Source organism: Pocillopora damicornis, chromosome 13 (assembly GCF_964200805.1).
Source record: "Pocillopora damicornis chromosome 13, jaPocDami1.2, whole genome shotgun sequence".
Classification (NCBI taxonomy): Eukaryota; Metazoa; Cnidaria; class Anthozoa; order Scleractinia; family Pocilloporidae; genus Pocillopora; species Pocillopora damicornis.
This window is the reverse complement of record NC_142682.1, coordinates 3,588,345-3,600,424: the sequence shown is the minus strand read 5'-3', so window position 1 is coordinate 3,600,424 and position 12,080 is coordinate 3,588,345. Positions and strand designations below refer to the sequence as shown.

Below are 12,080 nucleotides of genomic sequence, written 5' to 3'. Positions count from 1 at the left end.
CGCTATCGAGGTTGTTGAGGCTGCAAATTTGAAAAGGTGAATATAAAATAGAGTACTGGAAACACACAAATTCAAGTACAGCTGAATATAACTTTTTCAACACGACTTTCTCTATGCACTTTGGAGAACACTTCTAGGAAAATGTCGAATTACGATGGTGGTTGAGTTATTTAGAGAAGTCGTGATTACGAACGCTTGCATTGCGTGATCACAGATAGATGATGAATTAATCAGCCTATTATTCTCAAAGAGTAGACCAAACATAAAATTAACAGGATCTGTTCTTTTATCTTTGTCCTTCTTTTTTTTTCAATTCTTTATTTCCTTCTTTCTGTAAGTGTTTATTGTAAATCCGACCCAGTCATTCCCGTGTTTACCCTCCGTTCCCGCTGCCCGTCATAATTTTCCTATCAGTTATTCCACGTTTTCTTCGACCTTTGTATTCTCTGTTTATTTGATCTTAAAATGTATGTAAATTTTAGCGAAGTTTACCATCCGATTGACAAAACGTGTTCTTTCGGCTCTTACTTGATAATACAATACAATATTATAAAAAGCTTATTCCTTGTAATTCCTCTTTAGTCATCCTAACAAACCTGAAGGATCCCTTGTATCAACGGTAGCAATTGAATATCGAAGTATTCTTAACTTATCGCTTTGTTTCCATTTCATAAAATCGAAACTGGGTTTATTATTGTCTAATATACATAAATGAGTGTTTTTTTCAGACATTTCGGTTTGGAAACTTGTCGTGACAAGAACAGTTACATGTAATATTCACCATCGAAGCGGCCGACACATGTATTAGCTTATATTTCAGGAAAAACGCATGTTTTTTTTCTAAAATAGTTCAAATAGTTGTTCTGCTTTGATAACTGTACTGAATAGTTCCCTTAAGATGTTTACTGCTGCTGATTGCAAATATTGTAAGAAATGTGATGGGAAACAAACCCAATTGAATATCGAGTAATACGAATGATGAAGTGACGACTGCAATACCAGTCCTTTAGGAAAAAATCTATTTCGTTCCCACGGTGGGAATTCAGACATGACCAGATATGAATAATCCGTGCTGCTTGGATGAGAGATTAAAATTTACAAAGTAAATGAACCATCAAATAACGAACGCTGTGTTATTATTACGTTATCAAATTGAACCAAACACTGTATTTTATTAGTGTCTTCAAAGTTCACTTAAATTTTGGCAAATTCTCTATTGTAAGGTAATGAATCAAGGATCACCACTTTCCCTTGCCTCTCCCTCACAAACCAAGATTATGCTGCCTGAAGCAAAAGTCTCTGTTGGGTTTCTCAAAATATCACGTATGCAAATATTTGTATGGCTCACTACTCCATGCAGTCTAGTATGATTTTGCATAAGACGTTTTGATGAAAGAAAACTGTTATCGAGTTCTAAATAGTTTATTTTACGTTCTTCTGTATACATCTCATACACACTCTCTTCAAGGAAATTTTCAATTCTGAAGTACTCTTAACCCACCACGGTTATGAACGTTTCGATTCCTCTTGAAAATTAAAGCTAATTGTATTCTCCTACCTAAATTTATGTGTTTCAAATATTTCTACTTGAAAAACCTGTAGTAACAAAACAAACCAGGATGAATCGCTATGCAAGAGAAAGCACTAGTTCTGATCTGACTTCGTTTAGAATTGTTCGGCTTTGATAACCGAAGTAGTTTATTTGAATGTACATAAAACTTGATTTAGAGAGTGGAATCATCGATTTCATCGCAAATTTTAGAACAAACGCAATCATAAACGAGCCAAAGTACAATTTGCTAGTAACAGAGATAAAGTGAGGATTGAAAATTCAGTCCTGATTAAGTAAATGTACATTTCCCACGAAGGAATTTCAGTCATAAATAATTTGCGCTACCCCTTAGGATGAGAGATTGCCTGTTTTGAATTAAGTAAACGGGTCATCAACTTACAAATTCCCGCGAACTGATTGAGTGAATTAACTTTACGCGAATACTGTGTTTTCTTTGTGACATCAAAATTCAAAAGTTTTTTTTGTAGCAACGTATCGCCACCTTTTTAAGTACATTGTAAATGGCATTACCTCTTCCGGTTTCGGAAGAATGTTGACTGAAAACATCTGTTTATCATTAGCTCTTGATTAAAGAACTTTTATCAACCATTTATAAGAGTCTGTACTTACCATTTCAAATTTTACATGTTAGCCATGTTATCATCCGCATCCAAAAGAAAAGGAATTTGAGACAAACCACATCAAAGTCGACCTCAAAAAACTCGTTTGCTGTATCCCATCAATCCCTCGGGCTTTGTAACAATTTGACACAGGCAAGCAATACGTGCAAAATGGACTTTGGCTTTTAGTTTGACCTGCGAAACGAAAACCTTTTTGGGCAATTTTCGCATCTTTCTATTACTTGTGCGAGACAAAACAATTGCAGTATATCAAGAAATGAAAAGAAATAAAAAGATGCCGCGCTATTTGAATCAAACTTTTATTTTTGCACCATACAAGAATAAAGCACGATGTACTGTGTTTCTCATAGATTTTGAAAGGCTTTTATTTTGCAGAATGATGATCAATTATTATATTTTGATAAGATCCCTGATGACTGAAATCTCAATTGAGAACAACTTTTTGCTCCTTTTAAGGATTGAAACATTTTTCGGGAAGGAAATAAATTTTTCAAAATTTACTATCTATTAAGTTATATGGCTTTGATCAAGAACATTTCCCTGCATTCTATCATATCTTACTGGAAATAAAATACAATAAAAAGCCTACCCCCTAACCTTTATATACATAACCTTTACGTATTCATAGGCGAAAAGCGTACGGTTTGAACAAAAAAACACTTTGTTTCTTTCCTTTAAGCGGACGCTTACTTTTGCTGATCGAGTACAAATTGTGTAAAGATAAAGATCGCAAATTTTCATGTTACCTCAACAACATTTATTTGAAGGTTTTGTTAATCATGTGAGATCATGTCAATACATTTCAGCTCTTCATACTTGGGGAAAAAAGCAGAATTGGTTCTAAAACAACCCGCTTCCCCGAAAAAACTTCAAGAGTGAGCTGGATCGAGGCCGTGTAAGTCATGAGAGGCTGGCAATAATCTTCATGGCAATTGATTTTTCGAACTTCACTCACTCAGATGGTTTTGGCGTTGACATATTGTTTGAAGGTGAGAACGAGAAAGGTAAGTGTTTAAATATGCAGTTCACAGCCATTTAAATACATTTCCCTCGTTAAGGAATTAACAGATCTGCTAAGCAACATTGGGTAGCTTTAACATACATGTAGCTCATGCATACTCTGTTCGGCCCTGATAGAAGTAGCGATAGACTTTCATCACACATCGGAAATTTCGATCACTAGGACAATAAAAAGCTGTTTCTCGTACCTTTGTTTTGTGCTGCGAAGTTAGGTGTGAAAAGTTTTTAATTTAATTCAAATTTGTAGGTGCAAGATAAGGGTTTAACTAAAAACCTCCAAACAATATCCTCTAGATATGTTTACCTTTCTTATTCGGCTCGGTGTTTCACTTCAGTATATAGTACTTTCACTCGAGCTAAATTTCTTCTTAACCTATGTTGGGCTGCTTCTTGGCTGACAAGAGATGCTTAAGAAATTCAGTTTTGTTGTGACCTGTTTTTATCCTCTGGAAAAATAGTGGAGTCTTCTCGAAATTGAAACAAATTCAGCCTTGCTCCACAGCAGGGATCCCATGTATACTTTACGGAGATGATCAAGTGTATTTGACATAAACGATCATAAGTTTCGACTTTCAACTTTTGTCAATAGAAACGCAATCCATCGCTGCAATAGAAAATTGATTCATCTGAAGGGAAGCGAAACTAGCGAGGCGAACAAATCACGCGTAACGAGAGCGAAGTTGCTTAGGTTGCAAATTTGAAAAGGTGAATGTAAAATAGGGAACTGGAAACACACAAAGTCAAGTACAGCGGAATATAACCTTTTCAACACGACTTTCTCTATGTGCTTTGGAGAACGCTTATAGAAAATGTCGAATTACGATGGTGGTTGAGTTATTTAGAGAAGTCGTGATTACGAACGCTTGCATATTGCGTGATCACAAATAGATGATGAATTAATCAGCCTATTATTCTCAAAGAGTAGAACAAACATAAAATTAACAGGATCTGTTCTTTTATCTTTGTCCTTCTTTTTCTTTTTAATTCTTTATTTCCTTCTATCTGTAAGTGTTTATCGTGGAACGGAAAATAAATGATGATCTTACTGTGAATGAGGTAGTTTCAGGTTGCACTCATGTATTAAAGCTCTGGAAACCCATTTCTCTTTTCTCATTTCTCTCCTCATTCTATTTCCATTTTTAATCCAACCCAGTCATTCCCGTGTTTACCCTCCGTTCCCGCTGCCCGTCATAATTTTTCTATCAGTTATTCCACGTTTTCTTCGACCTTTGTATTCTCTGTTTATTTGATCTTAAAATGTATGTAAATTTTTAGTGAAGTTTACCATCCCATTGACAAAACGTGTTCTTTCGGCTCTAACTTAATAATACAATATAATGTTATAAAAAGCTTATTCCTTGTAATTCCTCTTTGGTCACCCTAAAAAATCTGAAGGATCCCTTGTATCAACGGTAGCAACAATATGAAAGTATTCTTAACTTGTCGCTTTGTTTCCATTTAATGAAATCAAAACTGGATTTATTATTATCAATGTCTGATATACATATGTAAGTTTTTTTCAACTATTTCAGTTTGGAAACTTGTGACAAGAACAGTTACATGTAATCTTCGCCATCGAAGCGGCCGACAGATGAATTAGCTTATATTTCAGGAAAAACGCATGTTTTTTTCTAAAATAGTTCAAATAGTTGTTCTGCTTTGAAAACTGCACTGAGTAGTTCCCTTAAGATGTTTACTACTGCTGATCGCAAATATTGTAAGAAATGTGATGGGAAACAAACCCAATTGAATATCGAGTAATACGAACGATAAAGTGACAATAACAACACCAGTCCTTCAGGAAAAAATCTATTTCGTTCCCACGATGGGAATTCAGACATGTCCAGACATGAATAATCCGTACTGCTTGGATGAGAGATTAGAATTTACGAAGTAAATGAGCCGTCAAATAACGAACGCTGTGTTATGATTACGTTATCAAATTAAACCAAACACTGTATTTTATTAGTGTCTTCAAAGTTCACTAAAAATTTGGCAAATTCTCTATTGTAAGGTGATGAATCAAGAATCACCACTTTCCCTTGCCTCTCCTTCACAAACCAAGATTACGCTGCCGAAGGCAAAAATCTCGGTTGAGTTTCTCAATATATCACGTATGCAAATATTTGGCTCACCACTCCAGGCTAGTATGATTTTGCATCTAACTTTTTGTTAAAGGAAAACAGTTATCGGGTATTCCAAATGGTCTATTTTAAGGTCATCTGTATACATCTCACACATACTTCCTACAAGAGAATTTTCAATTCTAAAGTACTCTTGACTCGCCACTGTTATGACAGCTAATTGCATTATCATACCTGAGTTAATGTATTTCAAATATTCAGTTTCTGCTTAAAAAGACTCGTAGTAACGAAACAATACATGATAAATCGCCATTCAAGAGAAAGTCATAGTTGTGACTTCGTTTTGAATTGTTCGGCTTTAACAACTCAAGTAGTTTATTTGGATGAACAAACAGCTTGATTAAGTGAGCGGAATCATCGATTTCACCGCAAATTTTAGGACAAATGCAATGATGAACGAGCCAAAGTAAGATTCGATTGTAACAGAGATAAAATGACGATCGAAAAGTCAGTCCTGAGTGAGTAAATGTACATTTCCCACGAAGGATTTCGGTCAGAAATAATTTGCGCCACCCCTTAAGATGAGAGGTTGGCTGTTTTTAATTAAGTAAACGAGTCATCAACCAACAAATTCCCGTCAACTGATTAAGTAAATAACATAAAGTAAATTTAAGTAAATTTTTTTTGTGGCAGCGTATCACCGTCTTTCAAAGTACTTTGTAAATAGAATTACCTCTTCCGGTTTCGGAAGAATGTAGATCGAAAACATTAGTTTATAATCAGCTCTTAATTAAAGAACTTTTATCAACCATTTTTAAGAGTCTGTACTTACCATTTCAAATTTTGCATCACGGCTAGCCATATTATTACATCCGCATCCAAAAGAAAAGGAATTTGGCACAAACCAAGTCAAAGTCTGTCACGATTCTGTGAACTCAAAAGGGTTGTTTATTGTGCGAACTCGACTGCCGCCACGTGTGTATTCGTTGTCTCCTAAGTCTTCTAAATATAAAGATATTCATCGGCCCAGTGGCGTGACCGTGTAACGCAATATCACGACATCTTCCCCTTTTTACAAAGTTTATCTTCAAAAGTTAATTAATACTTAATGTTCGGTTTCGATCACTGTTCAAATCACATAAAATCGATAAAACATTGTTCTTCATTGAAATCATAACAAGATAGAAACAGAACCCAACAACTATTTAGCGGCTCAATCATTGAATGTTCAGTTCATATGGTAATCCTGATGCCACAAAGGCGGTCGACGTCTGCGTTCTGATCGACGAGTTTCAATCCTTTGTGGCTCAAGCTCAGTTCCCATCTCATTTTCAGGTGGCATTCTCTCTGTTTTGGTCTCGCCATGGAACTCCGGTGGAGGAGGTCCTGGCTCTGTCAGATTTGGCGCCGGTTTGAAGGTAGACTCGGGCGGAGTTAGTTCTACCAGACTCATAGGTGGTGCTGTTTCCGGGGTCAGGCGCAGTTGCCGACGGTTGCGTCGGTATCGCCTGCCGCAAACTTCAACTTCATAAGACCTGTTCCCCAAGGCTTTCATGCAGGTCCCCAGACTCCATTCCACCCTTCCGGGAAGCTGCATCCTGATGGCCTGTCCACACTTTAGTGCCTCTAAAGGGCGAAACTTTTTGTTGTATTGTTGAGCTTGTCTTTTCTTGCGCTCAGCTAATTTGGTGGCTGTTTCCTGGTGTGATGGCTGCCGCAGAAGCGTTTCATGGGTTGGTAAGAAAGTGCGTGTGCGGCGTCCCATCAGTCTCTGTACGGGTGATGTTCCTAGACCCTCTGTTGGGGTGTTGCGCTAATCAAGAAGGGCTAACAGCGGGTCTTGCCCATCCGCTTTCGCTTTCGTCATCAAGTTCTTGCAGGTCTTCACGGCATTCTCGGCGCGGCCATTTGACTGGGGGTAACGGGGGCTCGAAGTTCTATGTTCAAACTGCCATTCTCTCACGAATGCACTGAACACCGATGACGTAAACTGAGGTCCGTTGTCGGTAATAAGCACGTCTGGTATCCCATGGCGGGCGAATTGTACTTTACACGCAGCTATCACGCTAGCAGATGTGGCCACCTTAACCTCCTGGACTTCAAAGAACCCACTCCAGTAGTCGACTAGGACAAAGAAATGTTGTTGCCCAAGGTCAAAAAAATCGGCACCTAGCATCGACCAGGGACGCGACGGGATCGGATACGGTTGCAATTCCTCGCGGCACTGATCTGGCTGGTACGACTGGCAGATTGAGCATTTGGAAACAAAATCCTTTACTTCCAAATTCATGAGGGGCCAATAGAGGACCTCCCTAGCGCGACGTAAACACCCTTCGATTCCAATATGTGATCGGTGAATTTGCTTCAACATTTCTTTTCTCAGGGAAGGGGGTACCAGCAATCGCTCCCCCAGGAATACTAGTCCCTTGTCTTCTATAAGCTCACTTCGTTTGTCATAGTAAGGCGTCAGCTCAGGGGTACAGGGCTTCCTTGACACTGGCCATTCACCCTTGATTGCTCCGATTAGCTTTTGCATCACTGGGTCCCTGGCAATCTCGTTTCTGAATTCAGCGAGCCTGTATGGTGCAATCGAGAGGTTTTCTGAATGATCTATCTCGGCAAGTGTACAGATCAGACTTGTATCGTGCTTGGAGGCTTCGGTGGTGTTGCGGTATGCTCGACTCAGTGCATCTGATACCCACATAAGTTCCCCTTTTTTATACTGCACATCCAGGGAGTAATTCTGAAGGGCCATCAGCATTCTCTGGAGTCTCTTTGGTGAGTTGTGTATGGGCTTGGTAAAAACTGCCCTTAGTGGTTCGTGGTCAGACTCGATGTGTACAACTTCGCGTCCCAGTATGTATTGATTGAACTTGTCGGTTGACCACACTATGGCGAGGAGCTCTTTCTCGATTTGAGCGTAACGCGTTTCGGTGTCGGTCAGAGCTCGCGAGGCAAAGGCAACGGGCTGACCCTTTTGCATCAGTACTGCACCTAGACCCGTTATGCTGGCATCGCATTGGATTGTCACTTCTTCAGTAACATCATAGTATTTCAGTACCGGGGCCTTGGCCAAGTATTCTTTGACTGTGGTAAATGCTTTCTCATGCTGTGCAAGCCAACACCACTCGACGTCCTTGTCCTCAAGCCTTCGCAAAGGTTCTGTCATGTCGGACAGGAGTGGCAAGAATTTGGCCAGATAATTGACCATCCCCAAAAACCTCTTCAGGCCTTTCACATCAGTCGGCGGTGGCATATCCAAAATAGCTTCAACTTTGGCTGGGTCTGCCTTTAGACCATCAGGAGTCAAGAGGTGGCCCATGAAACGCACTTCGGTTTGAGATCTTTTCAGCTTGAGTTTGTTGAGCTTGAGATTCCACTCCCGGCATTTCTTGAAGAACGCACGTTCGTTCTTTTCAAGGCTCGAGTTGACCTCTGCGTCAGTTTCGCCAAATCCAGCGATGAGGAAGTCGTCAGCGATAACTTCAACTCCTTCTAAATTTTCTACGAATTCATGCATGCGTCGCTGCCAAACTTCAGGCGCACTTGAGATACCAAAAGGCATGCGGGCCCATCTATAACGCCCAAAAGGCGTATTGAACGTTGTCAGGAAACTAGAAGCATCGTCTAAGAGGATTTGGTGGAAACCATCCTTGGCGTCACAAAGAGTAAATTTCTTGGCACCTGTTAAGCGGGAGGCCACTTCATCGATAGTCGGCAACTGGTAATGCTCTCGCCGAATGGCACGATTTAAATCTCTCGGGTCAATACAGATGCGTACTTTGTTTGGCTTCACTATGGCCAACATGCTGGATACCCACTGCGTCGGTTCTGTTACTGGAATAATAACTTTACGATCAACAAGTTCGTCCAGCTTGTTTTTGATGCATGGATGCAAGGCTACTGGCACTCGCCTCGGTGCGTGGACAACTGGTTGCGCCTGTTCGTCTATGGCTATTTTGTATGTTCCCGGTAGGGCCCCTAATCCGTCGAATACGTCCTCATACTCTTCGAGCAAGGAGGCTTTGGGACACTTGACGTGTAATGCTAGGACATCACAATTATGCAAACTCACAAAGCCAAGATTGAGGCTGGTGTTCAATGATAAAATCGGTTGATAGTCTCCGTCTAAGATGTTAAACTCCATTGACCTCCGCTGTCCACGGGACCACACAGGCAGGGTAGCTTTACCAGCAATTTTGCGGCGATCCCCTGTGTACGAGACTATTTCCTTTTGGCATGGTTTGAGGCGATGAAGGAGGGTGTCCCCAGTGATTTGCTTGTATAATTGGGCCGGGAGAATGTCGCACTGCGACCCAGTATCTATTTGAAACTGGACTTCTGTCTTGGGATCTGGCCCATAAATGTGGAGTTTGACCACTGCCAATTTTTCCTGGCCTTTGCTCTTACTAGTAGTAGCACCAATGTAGTAGGGGTCGTTTCCCATGTCGACGGCTTCGTGGACCGCCGAAACTCTACTTTTCACTCCTCGGGGATAAGCGCGACATTTATTCGCAAAATGATTCATACTCCCACAGTTAAAACATGTTCTTCCATACGCGGGACAATGACGTCCATGCACCATTCCTCAATTTCCACATTCTTTAGACGGTCTTCTAAATGCTTGTGACTTAAGTTGTCGTTCTTCTTCAGGTTTTTCTGCCGATCCCGCCTTCCGTAACGCATGAACTGCAGTGTCTCCTCCAGCCATTAGCTTTACTTGCTGTTGGGTCTGTTCTGACGACTTAATAATGTCAACTGCTTGTAGGAGAGATAAATCATTCAAACGGAGAAGTCTCTCGCGGACGCGATCATCCCGTATGCCTAGCACGAGGCGGTCACGCAAAATTTCATCTGGTGTGATTGTATCGTGTGCACAGTTTTTTGCGATCGTTCGAAGCTCCGTAAGATACGTCGAGATGTTTTCGCCTGGTTCCTGGTTTCGGTTGTTGAACCTATAGCGTTCATATATGACCTGTGTCCTAGGAATGCAGAATTCGTCGAACTTCTTCAGGACTTGTGAAATGTCGTCTGCGTTTTCGTCTTCGTTCCAAATAAAGGTATCGTGGGCTCTGACGCCATCCTCGCCTATAATGCTTAGTAATGTCGACACACGAACTATGCCCTCTTGTTTATATACACCAGTAGCGATTTCGTAGCGCTGCCACGCTGCTTTCCACGATTTCCATGCGGTGGCTAAATTGTCGTCAAAATTAAGCGCTTTCGGCGGGGGCAAATTTGACGGGGGAATAAAAACTTGAGTCGGCGCTGGTGGCACAACTATGGATGCTTCAGCTGCTTCTGTCATCTTTAGGGGTGAACAGATCCCACTCCTGACACCATGTCACGATTCTGTGAACTCAAAAGGGTTGTTTATTGTGCGAACTCGACTGCCGCCACGTGTGTATTCGTTGTCTCCTAAGTCTTCTAAATATAAAGATATTCATCGGCCCAGTGGCGTGACCGTGTAACGCAATATCACGACAAAGTCAACAAACTTGTCTATTGTATCCCATCAATCCCTGAGACTTTGCAACAATTTGACTCAGCGGGCAAGCAATACGTGCAAAATGGACTTTGGCTTTTAGTTTGACTCGCGAAATGAAAACCTTTTTGAGCAGTTTTCGCATCTTTTATTATGTGTGCGAGACAAAACAATTGCAGTATATCAAGAAATGAAAAAAATAAGATGTCGCGCTATTTGAATTAAACTTTTATTTTTGCACCATACAAGAATACAGCACGATGTACTGTGTTTCTCATAAATTTTGAAAGGCTTTCATTTTGCAGAATAATGATTAATTATCATATTTTACAGACACTAACATCTCAGATGACATAAATCTCAGAAGATAACTAATTTTTGCTACTTTTAAGGATTGGAACATTCCTCGGGAAGGAAATAATGATTTCAAAATTTACTATTTATAGAGTTATATGGCTTTGATCAAGAACATTCCCCAACATTCCATCATATCTTACTGGAAATAAAATACAATAAACGGCTTATCCCCTTAGGCCTCGCAGTAATACCCGCATAAATACACTTGAGAAATGAGAGTATAACATCCTCTTCCTCATCGCTTCAAGGATCTAAGTCAATATATTGCAATTGGAAAAGGCCAAATATTTTCACCTCTCTCTGAACAACCAGTGAAAAGCCATCCTTTAAAGCAAGTTGGCATCATTTATGGGTAACGAATCACCCTAATAGGGGGTTCATCAATCGAAAACTGCTCAAAAAGCAGCCCAGTTCCTATCAATTGGGAGTTCATTTTTAATCCGTATTTCACATTACCCATAATGGGTAAGTGTGCCTTGTTGATTTCCCCGAGAGCAACAAAGGACTGCGATAGGTTTGGGCCAAACTGTAAATATGAAAGGGAGATTGTGCCCCCCTTAGGTTTTCTGATAGTTATTATTATCCTCTTCTCTTCCAGTCTAAGATTTTCGCTCTTGAAACAGAGATACTCAACTTTTTCGAGTAAAAAATGTTTGAAGGAGAGTTAGGTCAAGGACAAAGGAGAAAAAAGAAACAAGTTCGGTAACAATAATTAACTGTGAAACATATGATTAGTTGGAGCACTAATGGCCAGAAAGGACTCAAGCCATTCCATCCGATGGTGTTATAATATCGGCTCACTTGTATTTTTCTTTTTAACAAATAACTACAAATTTGTCAACTTACAGGCTTTACAATAATCAACTTCAAACCTTTTTCCAAACCGGCTTTCACCTTGCTTGAAAGGGTAAGAAACTCACAAAGAATATAACAGGGTAATT

The 12,080-nt window shown here is 40.1% G+C and overlaps 1 protein-coding gene across 3 annotated transcripts in view; it reads right to left on the bottom strand.

Annotated features, from left to right (window-relative positions):
* LOC149035034 (uncharacterized) overlaps positions 1-12,080 on the bottom strand; it is a 52,790-nt gene that overhangs the window by 16,522 nt on the left and 24,188 nt on the right. Inside the window, exon 1 of one of the 3 annotated variants that reach the window (XM_089191178.1) lies at positions 6,130-6,263. The exons of the other annotated variants lie outside the window; for them this stretch is intronic. The gene's annotated coding sequence lies outside the window, so the exon portion shown is untranslated. Of the gene's footprint in view, positions 1-6,129; positions 6,264-12,080 lie in introns of those variants that run through there. 3 annotated transcript variants of the gene reach the window in all.